Consider the following 16,468-nt stretch of genomic DNA (forward strand, 5'->3'; position numbering starts at 1 on the left):
ACATTTACTAAAGAGGATGCATCACACGCTCAATTTCCTCCCAACGACTCTCTGGTCATTACTCTTCAACTTGCGAATAAGAGGGTACGCTGAGTCCTGATTGATAATGGAAGCTCGGTGAATATCATTTACAAAGCCACTCTAAAAAATATGGGACTCGCGCTTCGCGATTTGAAAGCATGTGCAACAACATTGTACGGTTTTTTAGGAGAAGGGATTGCCTATATGGGATCCATAGAACTCCCCGTGACCTTGGGCGACTATCCAGTCTCAGTAACCAAGATGATGGAGTTTGTAGTGGTCGTCCACCCGTCTGCCTACAACGTACTGCTCGGGAGTCCCACCCTAATTGGGCTGGGGGCAGTATCGTCTGTCAGGCACTTGGCCATCAAGTTCCTGACTTCTAGTGGCATCAGGATGTTGAAGGGAGACCAGCTCGCAAGAAGGGAGTGCTACAACATTTCCATAAGATGAAAAAAATCAAACGAGTGCGTAGACACTGGTAGTTGTTCAGGAGATAGATGGGTCCGTCTTCGAGATAGATGAATAAATCAACCCCAGAATGGAAGGGCCAATCTCGAACCTCTGGAAGAACTCGAGGAAGTGACGCTCGAAGGAACGGATGCCACAAAGGCGGTAAAGGTGGGGAAAAATCTTTCCGAAAAGGAAAAATAACAATCAATATCCTTCTTAAAAGAAAACCAGGACGTGTTCACATGGTCACATTCAGGCATGGTAGGAATTAGTCCAAATGTCATAAGCCATGCATTGAACATTGACAAGAGCTTCCCCCCAAAGCAACAAAAATGAAGGCTCCTGGACGATGACAGAAAGAAAGCCCTCAAGGATGAAGTCGATAAGTTAAAAGAAAATCGATTTATACGAGACGCCTTTTATCCGGATTGGATCGCAAACCCAGTGTTGGTCCCAAAGCCCAACAAAAAATGGCGAACCAGCATCGACTACTCAAATCTTAACAAGGCATGCCCAAAAGACTGTTTTCCCTTGCCTCAGATAGATCAGCTCGTATACGCCACTGCAGATCATGACATCAATCCATTGATGGACACTTATTCTGAATATCACCAGATCGCCATGCATGCACCAGATCAGGAACATACAAGCTTCGTAACTGACAAAAGGTTATACTGCTACAATGTCATTCCTTTCGCGCTCAAAAATGCTGGAGCCACGTACCAAAGGTTGGTGAACAGGATGTTTGCTGAGCAGATAGGAAATAACATGGAAGTTTATGTTGACGACATGTTGTTCAAGTCTAAACATAACGATAACCATGTGGATGATCTTGCAGAATATTTTGCTGTGCTTCGAAAATACAACATGAAACTTAACCCACAAAAGTGCTCATTTGGAGTGTCTTCGGGAAAGTTTCTTGGATTCATAGTAAATGCATGGGGAATAGAGGTGAATCCAGACAAGATTAAGGAATTAATCAATTTTCCTTCACCTCGAAAGCATAAGGATGTCTAGAGCCTAGCTGGGTGAATGGCAGCTTTAAGTAAGTTTATCTCGAAATCTACATATCGATGCCTTCCATTCTTTAATCTTTTGAGAGGGGGTAAAAAATTTGAATGGACAGAGGAGTGCGAGCTCACATTTTAGAATCTTAAGAAGCACCTCACCGAGCCACCAATCTTGTCCAAGCTAATCACAGGAGAGATTTTGTATATATACCTCGCTACAACCGAGCACGCCATTAGTGCAGTACTAGTTCGAGAAGAGAAAAAAGTACAAAGACCTGTGTATTACATCAGCAAAAGATTACTGGGGGCAGAACCGAGATATCCATTAATGGAAAAACTAGCTTTGAGCCTGACACATGCATCTCGAAAGCTCTGATCTTAATTCCAGGCACACCCTATTTACGTGTTGATCGACCAGCCATTGCGACAAGTTTTGTCCAAGACAGAAGCATTAGGAAGATTGTTAAAGTGGGTTGTCGAGCTTGAGCAATTCAAGATCACATATCACCCAAGAATAACTATCAAAGGGCAGGCCCTAGCAGATTTCATTGTCGAATGAACCGGGATCTCAGATGACAAAGTTGTAACCCCAGCCCACGAGTTGTGGAACTTTTATGTCGATGGATCCTCTAATGAAAATGGATCGGGGGCAGGTATCATCTTAATTACCCCGGCGGGAAACCGATTCCACTCAGCTTTAAGGTTTGACTTCGAAGCATCAAACAACGAGGCTGAATACGAGGCTTTACTAGCAGGACTTCAGGTAGCCAGAGAGCTCAAAGAAAAGGCCATACATTGCTATAGTGACTCACAGCTAGTGGTTAAGCAAGTCTTGGGTGAATATCAAGCTTGTGGCATCAAAATGGTCGCGTACCTAGAGATAGCGAAAGCTGCACTCGGACAGTTTGAATTCAACATTGTAGAGCAGGTCCCTCGAGAACAAAGTTCAAATGCAGACGCATTGGCCAAGGCTTACCACAACTAACGAGTCTGATACACTGAATGTGGTCCCATTGGAGTTTCTTCCGACCCTAAGTATTAATGAGCCTGACGAAGAAGATGTATGCATGATTGACTCGCAACCAACCTGGATGACCCCAATAGTTGACTACCTCGAAACCAAAAGTCTCCCAGCAGACTGGAACGAGGCTAGAAAGTTGATGTATCAGATCCCAAGATTCATTATTGTGGAAGGAAGGTTGTATAGAAGAGGATACTCTATGCCATTACTCTGATGTGTCACTCCACCCGAGGCAAAGAAAATTTTGGGAGAAATCCATGAAGGATTTTGTGGAGACTACGCTGGGGGGCATAGCCTATCAAAAAAGGTGATAAGACAAGGGTATTTCTGGCCCACTGTCAAGGTAGACTTGTTCGAAGATGTGAAACGATGTGATAAATGTCAATAGTTTGCCTCAATTCCACGAGCTCCACCTACCGAACTCACCATGATGAGCTCCCCATGGCCATTCGCAGTATGGGGAATTGACCTCATAGGATCATTGCCAACTGGAAAGGGCAGAGTATGATACGCTGTGGTTGCAGTCGATTATTTCACAAAATGGACTGAAGCGGAACCATTGTCAAACGGCCAGGTTGAAGCGGTGAATAAAACCTTAAAGAGCTCTATAAAGAAAAGGTTGGAGGAGGCAAAAGGGAGCTGGCCCAAAGAATCGCCTCAAGTTATGTGGGTTTATAGAACAACAGCGCAGACTTCAATGAGACATACTCCCTTCTCTCTAGCTTATGGATGCGAGGTCATGTTGCCTATTGAGGTCGAAATCCCTACAATACAGAGCCATGCATACAATCAGGCATCGAACCAATCCCAGCTCGAAGAAAGTCTAGACCTTATTGAAGAAAAATGAGATGAAGCACAATTGAAAAATGTTGTATATCAGTAGCGAGCCACTTGATACTTCAACAAGAGGGTTCGAGAAAGGAAGCTCAGATTGGGAGACTTGATACTGAGACGTGTATTTTTAGCTACACGAGATCCGTCTACCGAGGTACTTGGACCTAACTGGGAAGGATCTTACCAAATCGAGCCCATCATTCGACCTGGGGTGTACAAACTGGCAAGGCTAAGCGGAGAGTTGGTTCCATGAGCTTGGAATGGCGAACATTTGCGACCTTATTATCAATAATATCGGAACATCAAGCAATTTTATTTTTTCTTCTTTTCATCAATAAATTCTAAGTTTTGTTCAAAAAAGTTGTATTCTCTTTAAATGTTGTATTTTTTGCAAACCCTCTTAATTTAATAACCTATGATCACACTCACAGGATATTAAGGGGGGCATAAGTGGTATATGATCATACCATAGGTTTGAAAAAATAAATAAAATAAAATAAAATGTCTGGATCACTAACTTGACAAGGAAGTTTATAAGTACACACATAAGCTAAAACTGTTTGGACTTAACCCAATAATAAATTTTTTAAGTGTATGGATCACTAACCAAACATGAGCTAAATTAGTTTGCAACAAATCGACCTAAGCGACAATAAAAGAAGTTGGAATTTAAACCAATTGTGAATTAAAATCGATCCCAAGGTTGGAAAGTTTTGCCAAAAAAGTCTCGACCTCATAACCTAGAGGATATACTCAAGGGTGAGAAAAATGGACTAAAAAAGAAAGATATAACTAAACTATTAAAAGTACATGCCAATTGAGTACTTTCGGGTGCATGGTTAAAGTAAGGCTCGACCTTGACATTAACGAAGTCGATACTCTGAATAAAAATGTGCATGAGTGCATTGAAATTTGAGATTAAATCCAACCAATGTATTTTTACAAATAAAACAAATATAAAAGCAAGCCTTTAATATAATATGCTCGAAATATTTCGACCCAGAGATGTAAAGCATAATATTAAGGCAAAAAACTTAGAATAAAATCAAATGCATAAAAAAGTTTCGAGCTAGAAAATTGTAAGCATAAAGATAAAAGTTAATATTTAATAAAAATAGCTTTAAATCGAGCTATGTATTGTCTTCGCCCCAAGGGCACTTTTAAAATAAATAATAGATTAAGTTACAAAAATTTTAATGGGACTTAGCCCATGACCTCGTCTTCACGAGGTAGACACCTCCCCACCAGCAGCACCTGGTGCCTTCGCCGTCTTCTCGGCCTCGAGCTTGTCATCCTCTTCCTCAAGCCGAGCTTTCCACTTGTCAACAAACTCGGCCTCTAAGTTGTCCAGGAAGCTGGTATCAAGGTCAGGGTTGTTGACCCAAATTCGATACATCGCCATGTCTACGACGTGATCTTTCTTGGTCTTAAACTTCTCAAGAAGGCGGGCCTTCTCACCTTCGATTATCTCAAAGGTTGCCCTCTTTTCCTCCTCCAACTTGGCGTTCAGCTCCTGAAGCTCCTCAATTTTGGAGTCTTTTCCCGGATCTCGAAATTTTTGGCCTCAACATCTCTCAAGGTTATCGCCATAGTTGACTCAAGGTTGGAAACCTTCTGAGCAGTCCTTAGGGCAGCCTTCAACTTTAGCTCTAGCTCAGACACCTTCAAAATGGCTGTCTCCCCCGCCGCCGCCTCTAGCCTTGCTGCTTTAAGCTCGTCCGCAAGCTTCAGCTGGGCATCCCTGGCCTCTTGAGCATGCGCCCTGCTCGTTGCCACCTTGTTGTTCAACTTAAAGTTGTGTTGAACAAAAGAAGCAAGTGCCTGTCCATAAGAATAAACACGGGTTATTAAAGAAGGACATTATAAGTCACTATAACGCAAAAATGTTACAACAAAAGTGACTTACCAAGGAAAGAAGCTCACTGCCTTTGTCAAGGACAGTGTTGGCATTGTGGTAGGAGGTGAGGAACTCCCACTGGGGGGTGCCGAGGTTGCTGAGACTTTAGCCCACGCAGGACAAGATGTCCGAGCAAAGATTTACTCCATGCGACCCAGTAGGATTGTCGACCACATAATCCAGGACGTGGGTGGAGATCGTCCATAATCGTTCCTGTGTGGGAGCTCTTTTTTGGGCAGCAGGAACTTGATTGGAGATTCGGGCCGAAGGAAGAGGCAGGGGGTTTGAGGGCGCTACTGGCTCAACTTTAGTTGTTACCCTCACCTCGGGAACTTTAATAGTTACCCTCACCTCGAGAACTTCAATTGTTACCCTGGCCTCGGGAGTAGATACAGTGGCCAGGGTCGGGCCTTAAGCGGCCGAGGCTGAAGGGACCACCTCGGGTCTTTTGAGTACCTCAGAGGGACGCCCCCTCTTTGAGATGCCCTTTGGCGCTTGCTCGCCTTGGCCACCGAGGGACGACTAAGTATGTTGTCAAGATCAGAATCCATGGCACCTGTAAAAACACAAGTCATACTTTAGTGATCAAGATAAGATTTCTAAAAGGAACAAGACCACGAATAAAAGAAACATAACTAGTATACTCAACCGGCCGAGGCTATATGTGAGAGATAGCTTCAAAAGATCTCTATACATGTTTATTCCGCACTGAACGACGACCGCATCCCAGACCTTGTTCAGACTATACATGGTTTGATACTGACCTGACCAGCTATCAAACCTACGCACTCTATAATCTACCCATGACCACACATGAAAATTATCCCTAGGATCCGGGAAGAAGATCAGTACATCGGGTTTATGCTTAAGCATGGAATGAGACCACATAGAGGAGCTAAGCACGACTTTACCTCCATCATCCGAGTTCGGAGAGGCTTCTCCTTGGGCTTTGTTGCCTGAAGAAGGTCGATCCTGCCGGTGAGCCACTGGGGCGCGAACCTACAAGCTTGAGGATTTTCGCCTAGGGGGGAGTCTGTCACTAGGAAGTGACACATGGTCCCACCTCGAGTACTTGCGGTAACACGAGTTGTCCGTAGACTGGCCTTCCTCTAGGAGGCCGCAGGCACGGAGTTGGTCCCATGGAGAAGGTAGGACACGGACCTCTGACCATAGGCAGTTGGAGCAGGGCTGCCCTATGCTCCACCATCATTTCTGATGGGGTGGGTCGGTGATAATTAGTTGTAGGAACACAATATTTCGAGCTCAGCTGGTTTAAAAAAAAAGTGAGGGGGCTAAGTGTGATAAGGTACTTACAGATACGTTGAAAGAAGTAAAATATGGAAGGAGCGAGACTATCCGTCCAGAAGAAGGCGAGTTTGAAATTCGGGGGATTGTTCGACATATCTTCAAAGAGCTTTTTTCTCCTTGAGGTAGCTCGATAGAAAATAAGAGCCATCCCCGCCATGAGCTTGAGAAAGGTTGCTTTTGAGATATAAGAGATATAATATCTCTTGAGGCGAGGGCCCTTCCCACTTCAGCTCGCCGTATAGTGACCTTAGGGCGGATAGGACCCTGAAGGAATTGGTCTAGAGCTAGATTGGAGTGAGCCCCACAAAGTCCAGAAAATCCATGAAATATGTTTTTCAGAGGTACTAGAGCCCATGTCCTCATATGCTCGCGACTCCATGCGGCGAGCTTGATTTTGCTATTGGGATTTCCATCTCCTGGGGCGAAGCAACTTCGTTCGTTTGAAGTCGTAGGCCAACACATCAGGGTGCCAAAAATTTTGAGTCCATGGAAAGCCAATATCTCGGATATCTGGCTAATAGAAGTGACTAAGCTCCAATAGTGCTCAGCCTCAGAGAATTACTCTCTCGAGGTAGGAATGGAAGTGGCTTGGGAGGTGGAAGGATGGTGTGAAAGGTATTCCATCAGTGAGAAAGTAAGTGCACCAAGCTCGAAGGTGACAGTGTCTTTGAGCTTGGGATCTAGTTTGATTGGTCTGATTTCGGGGTCTGGATCTGGATAAACCTTGACCTGGAGTACTCTTCTCTTTCTTTCCTCAACCTCGTCAATTTGACGTTGAAACCGATATCGAATGTCTTCTTGTTTTCACTTTTCTCTATGCTCGCGTATCAGGCACTGGTTCCGTGTGTAAGGTGATTCAGGACTGGGAGTGGATAGGGAGTAAGGAATAGCAAGCTTGAGCCCCCACCGGGTCTCAGGGTATTGCGACATCTAACAAGAAAGAAAAGGCTGAGGGACCAATAAAAGGGAAATCACAAAGAAATTGTAGTTTTGGCGATCTAAGCTCGAAAGTTCAAGATCGCAAATTTACCTCAATAGAGATTGAAGTCTCGAAAGGGTAAGATGAGTTCGTAGGTGAGCCCCGAACTATTATAGAGTTCGGATTTTGAGCATGTACCCACAAGAGAGGGTGGGGAAATGGATATCAATTTTAAGAATCCTTATTTTTACATATGTACACTAAAAATTTTGGGGTCTAAAACAGTGACTATAACTACAACAACATCATTCGGATCAAAAGTTTGCCTAATCATCGACGTAAAAGCCTAAGTAAAACTGATAAAAACCATTAAATGTTTTCTCAGACAAAAAGAAGAAATATATATATACATACTAAAGGAAAGGATTAAGGACGTGAACTTACACAAAGTTGTTCGTGGGAATGAAGAAATCGTTGACTGGAATGTTGGTAGAAGGAATGACATCACATAATCGAGTGTGTTGGAAGTATATTGTTTCCGTGGTTTGGAAAACATGCAAAGAAATCTCTGGTTTGTCTTCCTTCTTTCTTTGGTACGAGTTTTTTTCGGAAAGAGACTAAAAGTAAAATGAGGAAGACGAAGTGGGCATATTTATAGACCCCAGGGGATGTGAAGGGTCGGACTAATCTGGGTCATTGGTTTGATTTGGAGTCTGATCCAAGGTTGGGGTGTAAATATGGTAACGGCGGCAAAAGGGAGATACGAAAAGACGTGGGAAGATGTAAAAGGTACTTAAGTACTCTAACTGTGCAATCATTGGCTGACGCGTGTCCACACACGAGTATGGTAGGTGGCCCAGTTTTCGAAAGTAGCAGCTCAAAAGTTTCCTTCTCATAGGATTCGAACTAATACTTTTTAGGGGGAAAATGTTACACCCAAATTTTTAAAATAGAAATTTTGATCTCGAAAGTTAGGCTCGTAAAGTGTAAGCTCGAAATAAGCAAATTAGTCATGAGATCAGCATTAATGAGAATCAAGTTTGACAGTCTCACTCAATATTAAAATGACGGCGTCGTAGGTGGTAGGTTTGGAACCACATGATCTCGAAGGTTCGAGCCAAGCTTGAAGTTAGAGTGACATGGGTACAACACTTGTTTAATTTTCATGGTCTGTATGTATTAGCATCAATCAAGAAGGTTCGAGCCTGAATATTGCAAGCTCAGAGGAGACAACCTCGATAAAGACTTAATCAGACTGAGGGAAGCCGAGGTGGCACGATCGTGATGATTTGTTGATCTCGAAGATATGTATGTCAAACGTGTGAGGTTGATGGCCAAGTGTGGATGCGGTTACTGTTTAAAAATTCCTATATCGAAGGGATTTGTTATAATCTGTTAATGAATCCTGAATATCATGGGATTTATACACATATTATATATTTATATGCCTTTAATTGTATTTATTTTGAGATTTGAATCATAACTCCCGGAAATGTGGGGGGAGATATTCTGTAAACCAGTCTATAAATAGATTGGAGAAATTCATTTGTAGACACACTGAAATTGGCACTGGGAATACTCTGCTAAATCGCTCCCTTAAAAAGAGCTTTGAGAGAATTACATAGTGGAATAACATCAACCCGTGGACTAGGCAAATTTTAATTGTTGAACCATGTAAAAAATCACGTGTTTCCTTTTTATTTTTCTGATTTTATGTTTAGTGCTCTTCATTTCTAAGTTGATGAAAAACGGCGTCAACAAAAGGTATATGAAATAATATGCTCTAAAAGTAAACCTTTTTGTGAAATAGTAACCAATTGGTAACTTATCACAATTATAAGTAACTGTTATCCCCAAAATTTGAAAATGATGATGTGGCAATAGAAATGACAAGTGGCAAGGAATGGTTGGGTGACCTGGCTTAGGAGTAGCCCAGTAGGCCATCGAAGAATTTTGACTAGTTGAGAAGTGTCATGACCGACCAGGCATGACCTTGTCCGACCAGTCACGTGTTTTTCTGCCCAAGAATGACCTTGCCTGCCCAGGCATGACTTTGTCTGACCAGGCATGAACATGGCCGATCGGTCATGACCATGTCCGACCAGCTAAGGGCATGTTGCCTAGCTAAGTGTATGTCTGTCTAGTCAAGTGCATGACTGCCCAGTAAAGGTGTGGCTGACCAGACTGAAGGTGATATGCATCAACTAGATAGAGCAGGACTACGTCAAGATTCCTAGAAACAGCTTCAACAAGAATTGGTCTTGGCATACGCGGGAATCTCTCATTTATCCCACAAATTTGGTGTACTGTTACATTTTGAATATTGTTGTAATTTAAATATAACGAGAATAACAAAATATCCCGATGATGGGGGATATCAGATGTACGATCCTAAGCCTATAAATACAAGGCTAATGGGATCAAAAAGAGACTTTTGGAATTTTGAACTTTTGATCTGAATTTTCTAGAGAGAAAGAGTACTGGTATTTGAAAGAATTCTTATATTATGACAATCTACACTGAAGAAACTCAGTTGACTCAGGTTCATCTGATCTTGAGTGTAGATATATAATCATATCTCTAAGTGGATTAGGCTATTACCATCACATTGGGGCTGAACCACTATAAAATCGTCTGTGTCGTTTAATTTCTCTTGAAGGTTTTATCGTTTTTGACGTTCTCACGTAGTTGGCCAAAAACGCGGTCAACATTTTGGTGCTTTCATTGAGAGCCTGAAGAGAAAGACAGATGGTCCCTGAAGTAATATGGCGCCTAAGAACACCAATGCGGCCTCCAAGAGGACGGGCTCCTCTAAAGAGCCTGCCAGATCAGAAGGTCCTAGCCTTCAAGATCGTGAAACTGAGCCTAGAGTTGTGCTCGAGGACGTAACCCCAGAGGTTGAAGAGCTCCAGGAAGCCATGAGCGCCTTCCAGGAGGAGATGGCACAGTTCAATGCCAGACAGGAGGCGTTCGCTGAAGAAATGGCTAGGTAGAATGCCGCATTCGAGCAACAAAGACGGGAAATGGATGCCAGGAGTGAGGAGATCCGACGACAGCAGGAGGAGGCCGACAGGCGACATCATGAGGCTGCACTCGCTCTGGAGGCAGTTACGCAGCTGACCCGGGCCAATGCCCAAGCTGCACCTGGAGTGGCAACCACCCTAGGAGCAAGGACCACAGAAGCTGGTCGTAAGAACACTGATAGACCCCACTCTCGCGGACCAAGTAGGGGTGGTAGTAACCCACCTGGTCTTGAGGAAGATGGAGTCCGGTCACACACTGCCTCAACTCAAAGGGGGAACTCCAGAACCCCCTCAAGGAACCACCGATCAGAGACTTCTAGGTCAGGAAGTCATAAATCAGGTAGCAAGAAAACACCTCCTGAGCAGGAGCACAATAGAGCTCCTCGAGGTAAAGAGACTTCCCACTTCAAAGATGGGCATGGGCGTGATGAAGCTAACAATCATCACACTGACCAGTCGAAGGAGAAGAATAATGATAACCATCGAGAAGGAGAAGATCGCCCAACTCAAACAGGAAGGCCACCACTGCATCCCAACCAGCGCAGTGGCAAGGAGCATGTTCCACCCAACAAACCTTCTGAGAAGACTCGGAGTACGGTATTCGATCGATTGGGAAAGCACACTACTCAGAAGGATCTAAGGGACGTCATTGCTGATAGAAGAAGGACCGTCCCGGTCGAAGGGCAAGAGCCAATCCGACCTACAAGTCGAGTAGAAATACTCGATGATGGTTTGCCGGATAGGAACGCCCGACCAGGCGGTCTCGAAATTGAGTCCCTAGCAGTGGCCCCAGGCATCCAAGCCCAGCTTGATGCTCTGACAGCAGCAGTTCAGAGTCTGTCAAAATGACCATCTGCGATTGATCCGGTAGACCACAGGAGTGGCAGCCCTTTCTGCGCTCGAATTAGAGCAGCTCAACCACCTGCGAATTACAAAGCACTGGTACTGCCAGTTTATACAGAAAAGGCAGACCTGATAAGGCATGTTGGGAAGTTCGAAGATCAGATGGAGCTGCTCGGGGTGAGTGATGACTATCACTGCAGAGTCTTCCCCACCACATTGTCCGACACTGCCCAGGAGTGGTATTGGAAGTTTAAGCCTAACTCCATCACTTCTTGGGAAAGTGTTAGAAAGGAGTTTTGCAGGCAGTTTAGTACTGCTCGGATCCCTCCTGTTTACGCAAATCACTTGGCGGATATTAAACAGGGAAAGGATGAGTCTCTCAAGAACTACATACAAAGGTTCTTGAGAGAAGCTAACCGAGCTACTGCAGTTGGGGATGAGGGGAAGATGGTGGCAATTTCTTCCGGCATTATCTATCGAAGTCCTTTGTGGGACAGCATCCATCGCCATCCAATTTCAACATTGCAACAGTTTTTAGACCAGGCGGACAAATACATGAAATTGGATGATGCAATTGAGAATGGAGAGAAGGGCCTGAACAATCCGAGCGGATCGACTAATTCTCCCAAGAATGGTGGAAATGATCAAAATGGTGGTAAGAAACGTGGGAATAACGGGTCTGACTGCCACAATGAGAAGAAGGCTAAGTCGGGATTAAACGACAAGCCAACTAAGTATGAACCTCGATTCACCAACTACACCACTCTTTCGGCGAGCCGAGCAGAGATCTATTTGGCCAGTCATCAAGAGGTCCCTTACCGAAAACCCCTACCTATCAAGAAGGAGATGAGTAAGAGAGATATGAACAAGTTCTGTCGCTTCCATGGAGACTATGGTCACGACATGAATGAGTCTAATCATCTCAAAGATGAGATAGAGTTTCTCCTCCGGTCGGGGAAGCTAAAGAAGTATCGAGCAGAGAAGACCCAGGGAGAGGGGAGTAATGAGTTGGATGCAGCATCGACCTCCAAAGTTATGACAGTGGAGGAGCGACCACCGAAGAACCAACGATACGAAAGTGAGTCCCTCACTTTCACTGAAGATGATGCTCGACATGTGAGATATCCTCACAATGACCCTTTTGTTGTGACAGTCCAAATTGCCAATATGAAGGTGAAGAGATGTCTGGTCGATATAGGGAGTTCTGTGAACATTATTTATAAGTCGTCCTTTGAGAGGATGAAACTATCTATCAATGACCTGAAGCCGTGTTCTCAAGTCATTTATGGGTTCATGGGAGAAGGATTGTCACCAGCTGGAACAATCAAGTTACTAGTCACGACGGGAGAGGCTCCCAAACATGAGACACTAATGACCGAGTTTTTGATTGTCGACTGCCCGTCCGCCTACAATGTGGTTATTGGTCGACCACTGCTCACAAACTTACATGTAGCAGTTTCGATTTGGCACCTTTCCATGAAGTTCCCGACCAGTGCAGGCATAGGCTGCATCCAAGGAGACCAGAGGGAGGCTAGGGAGTGCTATAATGCCTCGGTAGCTAAAGCAAAGAAGGGGGCCAAGGAGAGCAACATGATTGTATGTGCTGAGAAAGAGGAGGTGGACGAGATGGATGTCGACCTGAGTTTTGCAGTTGTAACCGATTAGGGAAAGATGCTAGAGGAGTTTGGCCAAGAGAGCACTCTTGGTTTAAAAGAGCAGAAAACCCCATCCGGTGATGAAGTCACCAAATAGGGTGTTGCCCAAAGTGAGGGAATGGACTTTGATCCTCGCTTTGGGGATTATGAAAGTGATGTGGGACCGTCCGAGGAGTTAGAGGAGGTCCTGATAGATGAGAATGACCCGACTAGACGGGTCAAAATTGGAAAAAAGTTGAAAGCAGAGGTGAGACCACAGCTGATAGAATTCTTGCGAATGAATCAAGATGTCTTCACCTGGTCTCACAAGGATATGGTGGGTATCTCACCAACTGTGATCAGCCACGTGCTCAACGTAGATGAAAGCTATCCAGCAGTGCAGCAGAAGAGGAGATTGATCGACAAAGATCGAGCAAAGGCTCTTAAGGGGGAGGTAGAGCGGCTAAAGGAGAATGGGTTTATAAGGGAAGCATATTACCCTGCCTGGGTTTCAAACCCAGTGTTGGTGCCCAAACCCAATGGAAAATGGAGGACTTATGTAGATTTTACTGACCTGAACAAAGCATGCCCAAAGGATTGCTTTCCTTTACCGAGAATAGACCAGTTGGTAGATGCAACCTCTGGTCATGAAACATTGTCCTTCATGGATGCATATTCGGGGTACAACCAGATCAGCATGCATCCTCCTGATGAAGAGCATACCAGCTTCCGAACAGATATAGGGCTATACTGCTACAGGGTCATGCCCTTTGGACTGAAGAATGCAGGAGCTACCTACCAGCGTTTGGTGAATGGTATGTTCCGTGACTTACTTTGCAAGAGCATGGAGGTGTACGTAGACGATATGCTGGTGAAATCAAAGGAAGCTGAAGAGCATGTGCGAGACTTGGAGGAGTGCTTTGCAATACTGAGAAAGTACAACATGAAGTTAAACCCCCTCAAGTGCTCATTTGGAGTGGGTTCTGGAAAATTTCTTGGGTTTATTATGAACTCCCAAGGAATAGAAGCAAACCCAGAAAAGATAAAGGCTCTCATAGAAATGAAATCTCCAACCAGAATTAAGGATGTGCAAAGCTTGACTGGGCGGATTGCAGCTCTAAGCAGGTTCGTCTCTAAATCAACGGACAAGTGTGTCCCGTTTTTTAACCTGCTTAGAGGGAGCAAGAAGTTTGAGTGGATGGTAGAATGTGAGTAAGCTTTCCAAGCAATAAAGGAACATTTGGCCCAACCTCCTGTTCTTTCGAAGCCCGTTGATGGAGAAAACCTCTTTATGTACCTAGCAGTCACGGAGCACGCTGTCAATGCTGCTCTAGTACGAGAAAAGGATAGAGTGCAGCACCCAGTATACTATGTCAGCAAACGGTTGATAGGAGCAGAGTCCCGGTATCCCATGATCGAGAAGTTGGCTTATTGCATGGTACTTGCATCACGAAAATTGCGGCCGTACTTCCAGGTACACCCCATTAAAGTCCTTACTGACCAGCCTCTACGCCAAGTCTTACAGAAGCCGGAATCGTCTGGTCGGATACTTAAATGGGCAGTTGAATTGGGCCAATTCAAAATCAAGTACCAACCGAGATCTGCTATTAAGGGTCAAGCTTTGGCAGATTTCATTGCTGAATGTACCGGGATCGCTGATGTTCCCGACCAACAAGAGCGTGTCACTGGGCAGAAAGATGAACTTCCTACTTGGCAAATTTTTGTTGATGGGTCGTCGAATGAGCATCATTCAGGAGCTGGGATTATATTGGTCACACCAGAGAAGCACCGAATTCATTGTGCACTGAGGTTCTGATTCAATGCTTCTAATAATGAGGCAGAATATGAGGCCCTCCTAGCAGGCTTGCGACTGGCTAGAGATGTGTGTGCTCGGACGGTGGAAGTGAACAGCGATTCCCAATTGGTGGTCTACCAAGTCTTGGGGGAATATCAGGCAAGGGGCCTACGCATCGTGGCATACTTAAATAAGACCAAGGATCTGCTAGCACAATTCGAGGAGTACACCATCAAGTTAGTACCACGAGAGCATAACTCTAACGCGGATGCTCTAGCAAAGCTAGCTATTGCAAAAGATGCTGAAACTCTGAATATAGTACTGGTGGAATACTTGGCGGAGCCGAGCATTGATGAACAAGAAGCCATGCCGATCACGATAGCTGAGACCTGGATGACTCCCATCATTGCTTACCTTGAGCAAGGAACCCTCCCAGATGATCGTAATGAAGCAAGGAAGATTATGAGGCAAGCTGCTAGGTACACCATGATGGATGGAGTGTTGTATAGAAGAGGGTACTCCCTACCTCTACTCAGGTGCATAACACCCGACCAGTCAAAAAATTTATTAGCTGAAGTGCACGAAGGGTTCTGTGGAGATCATGCTGGGGGGCAGAATCTATCTAAAAAGATTTTGCGGCAAGGATTTTTCTGGCCTACAATGAACGAGGATTCTATGGAGTATGTAAAGAGGTGTGACAAATGCCAGAGATTTTCTAAAGTGCCCAGGGCGCCTCCGAATGTCTTGAAGGAAATGCAGAGTCCATGGCCTTTTGTAGTATGAGGCATTGATCTGATCGGGAAATTGCCCAAAGGGAAAGGAGGAGTGCAGTTTGCAGTGGTTGCAGTAGATTATTTCACTAAGTGGACTGAGGCCGAACCACTAGCCACGATCACCTCAAAGAAAGTGTTGGACTTTGGGGTTAAGAATATAATATGTCGCTATGGTCTGCCCAAGAAGATAGTGTCTGACAACGGCACCCAATTTGACTGACATATTTACCGATTTTTGCACTCGGCATGGCATCACAAAAAGTTTCTCCTCGGTAGCCCATCCACAAGCTAATGGGCAGGTTGAAGCTGTACACTCTGAAAAAGCGTCTGGAGCGAGCTAAGGGTGCTTGGGCGGAAGAATTTCCAGAAGTCCTTTGGTCATACAGGACTACTGCCCGGACAGCAACTGGCCATACCCCATTTTCCTTGGCATATGGGTATGAAGCCATGTTACCTGTTGAAGTAGACCCACCATCTCATCGAAGGACCATGTACAACCAGGAGGAGAATCATCAATTGCTAGCAGAATCTTTGGATTTCCTCGAGGAGAGACGAGAGAAGGCAACCCTGAGAGTTTCTGCTCATCAGCAAAAAGTGGCGCGCTACTTCAATTCCAAAGTCCGAGATCGAAAGTTCCAGGTCGGAGATTTGGTCCTCAGAAAGGTGTTCATCAGAGACCCGGCGGCTGGAGTACTAGGACCAAATTGGGAAGGACCGTATCAAATTGAGAAAGTCTTGCCACCTGGCACCTACAAGCTTGCTCGGTTAAATGGAGAGCTGATCAGGAACTACTGGAATGGCGAACACTTGAGGAAATATTATCAATGAATACTGCTTACAGAGTAGTAGCTATGTATCAAGTGCTTAACTTGTTATTTAAGTTTTTGTTTGTGAATTGGCTATTTGCTAACCAGTCATGTTATTTTGAACAATGTTA

Source organism: Humulus lupulus, chromosome 2 (assembly GCF_963169125.1).
Source record: "Humulus lupulus chromosome 2, drHumLupu1.1, whole genome shotgun sequence".
NCBI classification, from domain to species: domain Eukaryota; kingdom Viridiplantae; phylum Streptophyta; class Magnoliopsida; order Rosales; family Cannabaceae; genus Humulus; species Humulus lupulus.